Genomic DNA, 12,808 nt, shown 5'->3' on the forward strand with positions numbered 1-12,808 from the left:
TCCATTGTCCTTAAAGAACATGGTAACGTTATTGAAAATATCCAGATGATTCATCAATTCTCATAAAAATTTCAACTACACCCTAATTCATTGGATTTCTTTTTTCATTTTCAGGGAATTCAAACGAAAAATGATATGGGATTTTCAGCAGAGGCAACTCGTACAGAAAATTCCTTGTAGAGTTGGAGGCCACGATAAATGGTGCAAAGGTAAATTCTCTGGATACCTAAACTCTGCACATTAACATGTGTTTTTCTACTGACTAAGAGCTTTCACAGGATTCCTCCTTTTCTTCCCCGCCTCCAACACACCCACATTTCCAGAGGAGCAAATCCTGTGGTGCAGTGGGGTGCTTTTTAAGGAAGATTAACCTCCCCTGAAACCAATTTATCTGAGAAATACTGTAGAATCTACTGCATTATAGATGGCAACATGAAGGTGGATGTTACCCAAGAGAATGCATCTTCCTCATCCTGCTTAGTAACATAGGCCTGACTACATTGTCCTTTTTATCCAGGAATTTCTGGCATTTTAAACGTGAGCTTCATTGTCTTCACTTTTTAGACGGGGGATATTTAGGCTCAGAGAGGCTGAAAGCTTTCCCAAAGCTGAGGAGCGAATCAGCCAGAGCTAGGAAAAAGAGTCCAGGAATCCCAAGTACATCCGCGTTCCTCTCCAAGGATTTTAAAACAAGCGTGTTTTAGGAACAGTTCCATTCTTTGCTGCCAGAAGCTGAGTATCAATATCTCAGATTTCAGTGTTGCCACTGGCACGGGCAAGATCTCTAAATTCATAATGCAATGGTTCCCTTTGTGGCTATTTACAGGATGGTAATGTCTGCTTTCTAAAGGGAGAAATCCTGAATCTAGTTCAACTGTTGGGTGTTTATTTCTAATCACAGTTTTTTGGGAGACTAAAAAAAAAAAATCCAACTTCTCTTTTAATACAGTGAACTGTAGATTTTTAAACACCTTCTTTTCAAAAGGTCCTGCTTTTAATAGTTTGCTGCTGAGCTTAATCGGTAAATGAAAGATGTGCTGTTGCTCAACTGATTATGAAATTTTAGATTTTGAATTTATAGTAATTGGACTCTCCTGGCTACATTGGATATGCAGTATTGTCATTGCCATCAGTAAAATGCCTCCCTTTTCAGAAGCATAAAATATTCTCTTTGGACCAGTGGATTAAACCTATGACTAGGAGTTATAAATTCCACTTCTGCCTTTGGGGACAGATCTCTTAAATTCTTCATGATCTTACCCACATCTCTAAGGTGGGAGTGCATTCTCTCACAGGGATGATACCAGAAGGCATTTCTGTGTTCGGCTCACTGGGCTATGTTGCATCTCCAACCCCTCTTCATGGTACCCTGCAGGTTTGAATTTATATTAAGGTACAAAATGCAGGGTTTTGGGTTTTTTTTTTTTAATGTACTCTAGTTTCAGTAGCTGCATTTGAAATGCCATGTAGAGTAGATCAAGCCTAAATGATTGATGGCGCAGCACACTATGTGGCCTGTTGTGAAGATACGTTTCCCCTATTTTTCCCTTCCGGCATATTGTCTCTCTTTTATTACATTCCTCTTCTCCCTTTCATTCTCTAAATTAGAAATATTGGAAGGTAGCTCCCCAAGACGGTTCCAGACAGGAATGTGTGATTTCCTCTATTTGAGCCAGGTTCTTCTGAGACTTCCCTGCATACCGCGTGTATTGAGTGTGTATGTGTGTCTCTCTTTGGCCTGACCTCATTTCACCGAACAGCCCTCCAGATTATTTCCTCATTTCTTAGAAACAAAGCCAGTCATGTGACCGTCTTAACTGCATCCCGAAACAAGTTATCTCTTTGTATGTGGGCTTCTCAATATTAGCCAAAGGGGATTTCCCACTTTCCTGGCTCTATCAGTAGTGGTTTTCACTGATGCCAGTCTGGAAAATCATTGCGTCCATTAGAAGCAGACATCAATTCCAAGGTGACAGGCAGTGGAAAAGCAGAGACCCCACCATCAATGGACTAATTGAACTTTTTTCTTCCTGGTGCTTAAATTATACACCCTAGTGGCAAATGAGATGCTTAGAGAGTTGCACCAGCTCTTAAAGACTTCTAGGTTGTCGGTAGAGCAGAAATTCATTCCCTGGTCTGTGAAATTATTGCCATTCCATCGGGGGAGGTGGGCCTGAGCACCTGACAAACTCTACCTGAGATTCAAAGTTCATGGGACACTAGTTAGAGAATTCATGAGTTAGAATTGAACTGAGGCTCCCCTGGGAGTTCCTCATCCACATGATGCTTAGTGGCACGAGACGGGCTTGGGAGTCAGAGGATGTGGGTTCTAATCCCGGCTCCGACACTTGTCTGCTGTGTGACCTTGAGCAAGTCACTTAACCTCTCTGTGCCTCAGTTCACTCATCTGTAAAATGGGGATGAAGACTGTGAGCCCCACAAGAGACAACCTGATTACCTTGTATCTACCCCAGTGCTTAGAACAGTGCTTGGCACATAATAAGCGCTTAACAAATACCATCATTATTATTGTTATGATGCAGCTGACTTCAGGCATCTGAGCTGGATTTGGATACAGTTGAGAATGAGAAGCAATGTGGCCTAGTGGAAAGAGCCGGGAGAGACAGAGGATCTGGGTTGTAATCCTGGCTCTGCCACTTGTCTGCTGTGTGACCTTGGGCAACTTCTTTGGGCAGTTCCCTCTTCTTCAAAATTGGGATGCAATACCTGTTCTTCCGCTTAGACTGTGAGTCCTCTGTGGGATCAGATTATTTTGGCACGTAGTAAACACTTATGCACTTATCATTATCACGAAAAGGAACTTGGAAAAAGTGTTTGGTCCACACCTTCTCCAAACAAGTCTCATCCTTGGACCCTAAAGTCTCAGACATTTCTCTGCTTCCGGGGCATCCTGTGCCAATCAGTTGTATTTATCGAGCACCTACTGGGTGTAGGGCACTGTACTAAGCATTTGGGAAAGTGCAGTGTAAAAGAGTTGGTAGACATATTCCCTGCCCACAAGGAGCTTACAGTCTAGAGGGGGGAGCTTCTAGAACTGTGACCAGCAACTGCCCTATTCTGGCCTGATCCAGCTTGGTATTGAACCTCAGGCTCTGCTGACCACAGACAGAGAAGCAGTGTGGCCTAGTGGAAAGAGCAAGGGCCTGGGAGTCAGAGAATGTGGGTTCTAATACCAGCTTCACCACTTGTCTGCTCTGTGACCTTGGGCAAGTGACTTAACTTTTCCTTGCCTCAGTTCCTTCATCTGTAAAATGGGGCTTAAGGCTGTGAGCCCTTTGTGGGACGGGGACCGTGTCCAACCCTAATATCTCGTATCTACCTCATCACTTAGAACGGTGCCTGGCACAGAGTAAGCGCTTAACAAATCCCACAATTATTATGTAGATAATATATGTACAAGATATGTACATAAGTGCTTAAGGAGTTGACTACTTTAGTGCTTAGGTGGCACAGGAGGGCTGAAAGTGGCAGTTGGAGGGATGTAAAGTGGGGAGATTGGAGATTAATTAGGGAAGATTTCCTGGCGGAGATAATTTCGGAAGGGCTTTGAAGATGGAGAGATCTGTGGTCTGTTGGATATGAAGGGTGAGGCAGTTCCAGGCAGGTGGAGGGCATGAGAAAGAGAGTGGCTGAGAGAAAAATGAAAATGAGGCACCATGAGAAGGTTGGCTGGAGAGGAATGAATAGTGAAAAGCAGGTGTACTGGGAGAAAAGAATGGATAGGTAGGAAGGAGAGAGAGCAGGTCGAAGACTTTAACACTAGTGATCAGGAGTTTCCACAAGATGGAAAGAAGTGGAGGTTTTTGGGGAGTGGGGAAACGTGTGCAGATGACATTTTTAAATTACTTGGATAATAGGATGAAGTATGGACTGAAGAAGGGAGAGACTGGAGGCAGGGAAATCAGTGAGGAGGCTCACTCTGGGCAGGGGCTGTGTCTACCAACTCTGTTATTTTACTCCCTGCATGCATCAAGTGCTCAATAAATACGACTGATTGAGGTTGATGCAGAAGTTAAGCCAGGAAAAGAGAAGCAGTGTGGCCTAGTGGAAAGAGCAAGGGCCTGGGAGTCAGAGAATGTGGGTTCTTAATCCCAATTTCACCACTTGTCTGCTGTGTGACCTTGGGTAAGTCACTTAACTTCTCTGTGCCTCAGTTACCTCATCTGTAAAATGGGGATTGAGACTGTGAGCCCCACAGGGGACATGGACTGCATCCAACCAGATTATCCTGTATCTACCCTAGTGCTCAGTATGGTGACTGGCACATAGTAAGCACTTAGCAGGTACCTTTTTTTTTTTTAAAGTGCCTGGACCAGCAGGGCGACCATTTGAATGGAGAGGATGGGGCATAGATTCTGCAAACGTGTAGAAAGAACTGCTAGAGATCAGGGGCGGACTGAAAATGGAAGTTGAAAGAGAGGGAGTAGTCACAAATGATGCCAAGGCCGTAAGGATAAGAAACAGTGAGGATGGCAATGCTGTCAACTCTGAGGGGCAAGTGAGAAGGAGGGGAAGGTTTGGGAGGGAAGATGAGGAGTTCAGTTTTAGACATGTTGAACTTGAGCTGTTGGCAGGGCATCCATGAGGAAAGATCCTCAAGGCAGAATCTTGATCCTCAAGATTGCAGAGGAGAGGGGTCAGGGCGAGTGAAGTAGATTTGGAAGTCATCCACATTGAAGTGGGGGGAGCTATTTAGGTGGAAGTGGACCCATTTTCCTCACAACTGGAAAACAAATAGCTGAAATTATTTCCAGCTCTTGGTCAGGCACCAGTTTACTACCTGGGTGTAACCTAGATACCCAGTGGAGCCTAATGTTAGCCATCCATCTTGTGCTATTACATAATGCTATTCTATTTCTAAGGGGGTCCTGCCTTTCACACCAGCAACGATTTCACATTTTAGCCACCTTAGAAAACGATTGGGTATAGTCTTGAGAGTCAAACGATGTAATTTTTGTACTCTGGCAGCAAACTTTCCTTTTCTATTCTTGTGAATGGGAAGTCTAAAAAGGGCTGTTTGGATTGCTAGCACGCGTGTAGACATGGTTCTTTTTTGGGGGTATGTATTTCAGATGAGTGTCTAAAATACAAAGCTCTGGGCTTGTGGTTAGGGTTTTTCTGATGTTTAACAGCACTGATTGAATCTTCAAAGAACACTCTTCCTTTTTCTCCCTCAAACCCTGTCTCCTTTTAATGTTCGGGGCCTATACATCAAGGGGACAATTTTCTAGAGAAAAAGATTGCTTTCAGAAGGCTGTCTTCTACCGAGCTATCTGCAGTTCTATTGTCATAAGTTTGGGGCTCACCCATCGGAGAAGGGTGTCATCAGGGTTAACAGGCTCTTTAGGCTGTTTTCTCTTTGTGGTCTGCAGAGAGGGAAGCTAGGCAGAGAATCATTATTGTGAACTAAATTCATCCAGTGTGGAACTTGCAGATGTAGGAGAGTCGGTCCTGAAATCGTACCTCTAAAAAAACCCTTGTCAATAAACACTCCAAGTAGAGACCTGCGTGGCTATTGTATTTTACACCCAAATCCTTCTCATGCCTGCAGACCACCCATGCATACCCAACCCATCCCTACAGAGAAGGTTGATTTACCTGGCTCGTCGTGGGCAGGGAATGTGTCTGTTACACTGTTCTATTGTACTCTCCTAAACGCTAGTACAGTGCCCTGCGCACCGTAAGCACTCAATAAATACGATTGACTGACTGGCGTGTGATAGCAGTTAGAGTCCCATGAGGCAGTGCTAATACTCTTGAAATTAAAATTTTCTACCCTGACGATACAGATCAGGAATCAAATAGATTTCTTTATGCTTGTGTTCACTGGAAGAGGACTGGGTTTTGAATTTTGGCAACAACTTAGTGGGTAATGGGTGCTCACTCTATAATTGTGCTCTCCTAGAAACACCACTTTACCCAAACCTGACCCACAAGCTTGTTGTAGGTGCCTGAGGTCAGGCCTGGTAAATTACAGGTATGCAAGTCTCCAACTTTAAGAAAGGAGGAGTTAAACCCTGAGGAACCTGGGAGGCTTGGGACGATTAGAGAGGAGGGCACAATTATCCTCCCATCCAGAATACTAGCCCAAAGAATTGAGGAAGCTATAGATGCGAGGCCTGGATAAACTAATAATCCCAAACTCGTTAGTAGAGTTGAATACCATGTTTGACACCACGCATGTCGAACTATTAATGATAATGTGAGTTCACTGCACTCTGGATAAATACAGAGGGCTCTGAGATAGTCTCCTGGGAAGACCCAGATGGGTGTATTTGTTAGGCAATTTCCGGGGTTGGCAGACAACCGGGATGGTAGCAATCATCGAGTTGGCCGGCCAGTGGGTTCTGAGGGTGCATGCTATCTCTGGAGAAAGGTAGTGGATCTCCTTGGGATATTGGGACACACTATTCCAAAGCCAGGCTGTCCTGACAAAACCAAGCCATCTGGCCGACCTATCTTCCCCACCTAGGGAAAGTTCTCAGGAGGTACAAAGTGTCCCAGTTTTAGTATCCTGGGACATAGTGCATCCCAAATATCCATGCCCCTTCCCTCTCTCTCTCCTGTGATTATATCCCAGTGCTTATTTTAGAATTTCAGCCATTCATTCATTCATTCATTCAATAGTATTTATTGAGCGCTTACTATGTGCAGAGCACTGTACTAAGCGCTTGGGATGAACAAGTCGGCAACAGATAGAGACAGTCCCTGCCGTTTGACGGGCTTACAGTCTAATCGGGGGAGACAGACAGATGAGAACAATGGCAATAAATAGAGTCAAGGGGAAAAACATCTCGTAAAAACAATGGCAACTAAATAGAATCAAGGCAATGTACAATTTATTAACAAAATAAATAGGGTAATGGAAATATATACAGTTGAGCGGACGAGTACAGTGCTGAGGGGATGGGAAGGGAGAGGGGGAGGAGCAGAGGGAAAGGGGGAAAAGAGGGTTTAGCTGCGGAGAGGTGAAGGGGGGGTGGTTGAGGGAGTAGAGGGAGAAGAGGAGCTCAGTCTGGGAAGGCCTCTTGGAGGAGGTGAGTTTTAAGTAGGGTTTTGAAGAGGGGAAGAGAATCAGTTTGGCGGAGGTGAGGAGGGAGGGCGTTCCGGGACCGCGGGAGGACGTGGCCCAGGGGTCGACGGCGGGATAGGCGAGACCGAGGGACGGTGAGGAGGTGGGCGGCAGAGGAGTGGAGCGTGCGGGGTGGGCGGTAGAAAGAGAGAAGGGAGGAGAGGTAGGAAGGGGCAAGGTGATGTAGAGCCTTGAAGCCTAGAGTGAGGAGTGAGGAGCCATTGCAGGAGATGCAGTGAGCAGTGGATGGCAGAAGGCATCTAGAGCTGCTGGTAAGCGCCAAAAGGTGCAGATAGTAGTAAGAGTGTTCTCTGAGAGCCCTGACTGCAATGTGCCCCACCATGCACCTGAGGCGTACAAAAGAAAGAAGTGGCACATTCCCTGCCTGCAGGAAGCTTACACTCTAACAGGAGAGACAGACGTAAAAGCAATTACCGATGGCGTGATCAAAATAATGATTTACATGTACATTTGAATAAACATGTCTACAAAAATGCTGAAGTTGGGTATGAATAAAGGTGTAAGTGGTAGAGGTGGCTGATGGGAATGCTGGGAATTAATTGGGGAAGGCTTGTTGAAAGAGGTGAGATTTCAGGAGAATTTCGGTGGTCTCTGGGATTTGGGTAGGGAGAGTTCCGATCTGGGGAATCCAGCCTCGGTGAAGGGATGGAGTGGGGAGTGTCACGGGCAAGTCACTTCACTTCTCTCTGCCTCAGTTACCTCATCTGTAAAATGGGGATTGAGGTTGGGAACCCCACACGGGGCAGGGACTGTGTCCAACTCGATTCGCTTGTATCCATCCCCGCTTTTAGTAGAGTGCCTGGCACATAGTAAGCACTTAGCAAATACTTTACTAATATCATTATTATTATTATTAAGAGTGAGGTTCAGTTAGACTAGCATGGGAGGAATGAAGACAGTGAGTTGGGGAGTAACTGGGGAAGACAGCAGCTATGTAAGGTATGTTAATTAGTGGAGAGCCTTAAAAAGCCAAATTGTGAGCAATTTTTGCTTTTTTTTGTGATATCTGTTAAGTGCTTACTATGTGCCAGGCACTTAACTTTGTTGCAGAGGGACACAGGAAGCCATTAGAGGGTTTTGAGGCACAGAGAGGTATGTGTCAAATAACATTTCAAGAAAATCCATGCAGTGGCATGTAGTGTAAACTGGAGAGGGGAGAGACTGCAGGCAGGGAAACCAGTGAGAAGGCTGCTATAATTGCCTAGCTATAATATGATTAGAGCTTGTACCAAGGGGGTAGCTATTTGGGTGGAAAGGAAGGGACAAATCCAAGATATTGTGTAGGAAGAATCAGCAGAATTTAGCAGTAGTTGGAATGAGAGAGCCAGAAGACGGTCAATAAATCACTAGTATTTGCCAAATGTTAACTCTGTGCAGAGCATGGGACTAAGCACTTGGAAGAATACACTAGAGTCAGTAAATATGATCCCTGCCCTCAAGGAGCTTGCAGTCTAGCAAGGGAGAGGAAGTAAAAGACTATTAAGATGGGTACCTAAGTGAAATGGGGAGGTGTGAGTAACCAAGTGTTTGGCTTAGTGCTGAAGTGGCAACTGGGGGTCAAGAAAGACTGACTGAAGGAGAATGATTTCAGAGAGGCTTTAAAGACCGTGAGAGCAATGCTCTGCCAGGTGTGAAAAGGGAGAACGTTACAGGTAGAAGGGAGGGCATGAGTAACAGGTTAAAGGTGAGGGAGATGAGAACGAGGCACAGTGAGGGAGTTGGCTTGAGAGGAACAACACATGCGAGCAGGGGTGTAGTGGGAGAAGAGCAAGGTTAAGTAGTGGGGTGACTGCCGATTGAGTGCCTTGAAGCCGAAAGGTAGGATTTCTGCTTGCTGCTGACAGGAGTGGGCAACCACTGGAGGATTTTAGAGGAGTGGGATGACCTAGGCAGAATGATAGTTTTGGGGGAGTTTTGGTTTTTTTTTTAAAATAAGAATTGGGCACCAGTGAATAAATTGTGGTATTTAAGTGCTTACTATATGCCATGCAGTATACTGAGTGTTGGGGTAGATACAAAGAATCAGATGGACATGGTCCCTGTCCCACATGGGGATCACAGTCTAAGGGGGAGGGAGACCAGTTATTTTATCTCCATTTTACAGATGAGGAAATGGAGGGCCACAGAAGCTGAATGACTTGTCCAAGGTCACACAGCAGAGCTAATGCCAAAGTTACAGGCTTGAGAGATAGGGAGAATGAGGTGGTCAATTGTGATGGTCAACTGTGGTCAACTGTGATTTTGGTGGAGGAGAGGATTTGGAGGAAAGGGTTAAGTTCGGGACGTGCTGAATTTGAGGCGCCTGTGAGAAATCCACATGTAGAGAATGCCCTGGAGGCAGGAGGAAGTGCAAGTTTGCAGAGAAGGAGAGAGGTTGGAGCTGTTAGATTTGGGAGTCATGCAAGTAGAGGTGCTAATTGAGTCCATGGAAGAAAGTGAATGAGCTGCTCAAAGGAGGGTAGACAGGGACCTGGAGAAGTGAGGGGAAGATCTTGGAGAAGTCCAGCCTCATGGTTTTGTTTTTTGTCAATGTATTAGCTGGCAAGGCCATCTGGGGGAAGTTCTGGCACTGGAGGTTTCTAGAGGGAGTTAATTTCTGGAATAGTTGGTCAGTAAGTCAGTCGTATTTATTGAGCACTGTACTGAGTGCTGGGGAGAGTACAGTATGACAACAGACAGACATATCTCCCGCCCACAACGAGCTGGGGCAGTGGGCGTGGGAATCAATTAGGGAAGTGAAGTAGTATTCCTGAGAGGAGGAAAATACAGTTATCCGATGTGAGGATGAATTTGAGAGGGCAGAGGTTGGCTTGGTGCCTGGATTTCCACCAACAGTGCTTTGCAGCAGGCGTGGAGGAGGTGCACTCTGGAGACGATCCAAGACTGGGGCTTGGTGGTCCAAGATCGACGGAGGTGTGAGGCAGTCGAGTTTGGAAGAGAGGGCATGGATTTGGGCCTCCAGAGAAGGGTGATTGGGTAGGGAGTCCAAATGGGGCACGATGACCTGGGACAAATGGAGGGGAGGGCGGTGTCGAGGATAACTCTGAGATTGCAGGTTTCTGGGAAAGGGAAGGTGGTGGTGTTGTCAACTGAGATGGGAAGTTAGGGGATGGTAAAGGGTGTAGGGTGAAAAATGAGAGGCATGGGTTTAGCAGGAAAATGAGCAATTCTATTTTAGACATACTGAGTTCGAGGTGCTGGTGAATTGTCTAAATGGAGATGTCCTGGAGGCAAGAGGAGATGTAGGATTACAAACCAGATGACAGGTAGATTTGGAACTCAATCACATAAAGGTGGTAGATGAAGCTATATAATAATTACTGTGGTATACGTTAAGCGCTTACTATGTGCCAGGCACTGGACTAAGCACTGGGCTGGATACAAGCAAATCGGGTTGGACACAGTCCCTGTCCCACATGGGGTTCAGAGTCTCAATTCCCATTTTACAGCTGAGGTAATTGAGGCCCAGAGAAGTTAAATGACTTGCCCAAGGTCACACAGCAGGCAAGTGGCGGAGCCAGGATTAGAACGCCTGACCTTTTGACTCCCAGGCCCGGGCTCTATCCACTACCCCGTAGTGACTGTAGAGTGAGAAGAGCAGGGGGCCCAGAACAGAGCTTTGCAGAATACCCAAAGAGGATAAGAAGCAAAAGAGGTGCCAGAGAGTGAAACTGAGGAGGGGTTAGAGAGGAAGGAGAATCAATCAATCCTTTTTTAATCACTCACGCAAATCCCGGTACTATGCTCTTGGGAGAGTGCAATATAGCAGAGTTGGTAAACACGTTTTCTACCCACAACAAGGTTACGGCCTAGAGGGGGAAAAATCAGATTAGTATCGTGTCAGGAAAAACCTAGACCTGGTAGTGTTTCAAGGAGATGGGAGCGATCCACAGTGTGCAAAGCGGCTTGAGGGATAGAGGAGGATCAGGACAGAGAATAGCTCTTTGGATTTAGATTTAAGGATGTCACTGAGGAATTTAGAAAGTTAAGTCTCGGGGCAGCGAAGGGTAGAGAGCCTGACTGGAGGGGGTTGTGAAGAGAGTTGGTGGAGAGGAAGAGAACCGGGATGGGAGGGCAGACGAGAGCTGTTCGCTGAAAATAGTGGGAGGGGCTGGAAAGGATGGAAGAAGAGTATTTAAAAAAAAATGATGGCCTCTGTTAGCGGCTTACTAGTACTCGGCGCTGAGAACAGTGCTTGGCACATAGTAAGCGCTTAACGCACTCCGTCATTATTATTATGTGTCAAACACTGTTCCACGTGCTGGCATAGATACAAGCTAATCAGTTTGGACACAGTCCCTGTCCCATATGGGGCTTACAGTCTTAATCCCCATTTTACAGATGAGGTAATTGAGGCACAAAGAAATTAAGCGACTTGCCCGAGGTCACACTGTGGACAAGAGGCAGAGGCAGAATTAGAACCCAGGACCTTCCGACTCCCAGGCCCATGCTCTATCCACTAGACCATGCTGCTTCCCACATGACATTGTTTTGAGCGTGGGGGGCAACAGTTGACTGAGGGGATAAGGTGCTTACAGTGTTATTACTGCCTCTGCTGTCCGCTCTCCCCTCCTTAGGAACCTTCCTATTTTAAGACTGTGTTGCAGAACAGGTCTGTGTCTGTGAGATATAATCTCTTCTGGAGAGAAGGATAAGCAGGAAAGGAGGGAAGGGAAAATTAAGGAGGGAGTTCCTTAATGAGGAGATGGTATAGGACTGGTCAATAGAGAAAAAAGGCTGTGTTTATGGCCAGTGATGCAAGGAGATGGGAGAGACAGGAAATAAAATCATTTTTCTCATCGCGGCTCCGCCACTTTGCTGTGTGACCTCGGGCGAGTCATTTAACTTCTCTGTGCCTCAGTTACCTCATTTATAAAATGGGGATTAAGACTGTGAACCCCATGTGGGACACGGACTGTGTCCAACCTGATTAGCTTGTATCTAACCCAGAACTTCTCAAAGTATCTGGCCCATAGTAAGCACTGAACACGTACCATTAAAAAAAAACAAACAAAATTCCATTATTGACTACTCCAAATCAGGAGCTATATAGGATTGGACCCAATCAAGTGACCCAGCTGAGGCTGATTTTTTTTGAAAGAAACTCCTCCGATTCTACTCTCCACCTAAATATCATTCAGCTGTATTTATTGAGCTCTCCCTGTGTGCAGAGCACTGTACTGAGCTCTTGGGAGAGCACAAGTGCCCCGCCGCTTGTCTGCTGTGTGACCTTGGGCAAGTCACTTAACTTCTCTGTGCCTCAGTGAGCCCCATGTGGGACGAGGTCGGTGTTCAACCCCATAATCTTGTATCTACCCCCCCCAGCACTTAGTACTGTGCCTGGCACATAGTAAATGCTTAACAAATACCATTAAAAGAAAGAGTTGGTAGACACGTTCCCTGCCCACAATGAGCTTACAGTCTAGAGAAGGATAAGATCTTAATATACTTAATATAAATGAATAAATTAAGTTTTGTACATAAGCGCTGTGGGGCTGAGGGAGGGGTGAATTAGTGTGCAAATCCAGGTGCAGGGGTGAAACAGAGGAAGTAGGAGAAGAGGAAAGGAGGATTTATTTGGGAAAGGCCTCTTGGAGGAGGCTCTTGACTGACTTCAGGTTGGGGTAACCCCAGGCAATGTTGATGGAGGCCACTTCTGTGGTGGGCAACGCAGATCTTGTTTTTTGGTCATCT

The 12,808-nt window shown here is 45.8% G+C and overlaps 1 protein-coding gene across 6 annotated transcripts in view; it reads left to right on the forward strand.

The window, feature by feature from the left end:
• Positions 1 to 12,808, forward strand: part of OSGIN1 (oxidative stress induced growth inhibitor 1) — a 335,667-nt gene that overhangs the window by 57,107 nt on the left and 265,752 nt on the right. For all 6 annotated transcript variants that reach the window (XM_039910211.1, XM_039910212.1, XM_039910209.1 and 3 more), the window contains one exon: positions 115 to 209. The gene's annotated coding sequence lies outside the window, so the exon portion shown is untranslated. The remainder of the gene's footprint in view (positions 1 to 114; positions 210 to 12,808) is intronic.

This window comes from Ornithorhynchus anatinus, chromosome X1 (genome assembly GCF_004115215.2).
Source record: "Ornithorhynchus anatinus isolate Pmale09 chromosome X1, mOrnAna1.pri.v4, whole genome shotgun sequence".
Lineage (NCBI taxonomy): Eukaryota > Metazoa > Chordata > Mammalia > Monotremata > Ornithorhynchidae > Ornithorhynchus > Ornithorhynchus anatinus.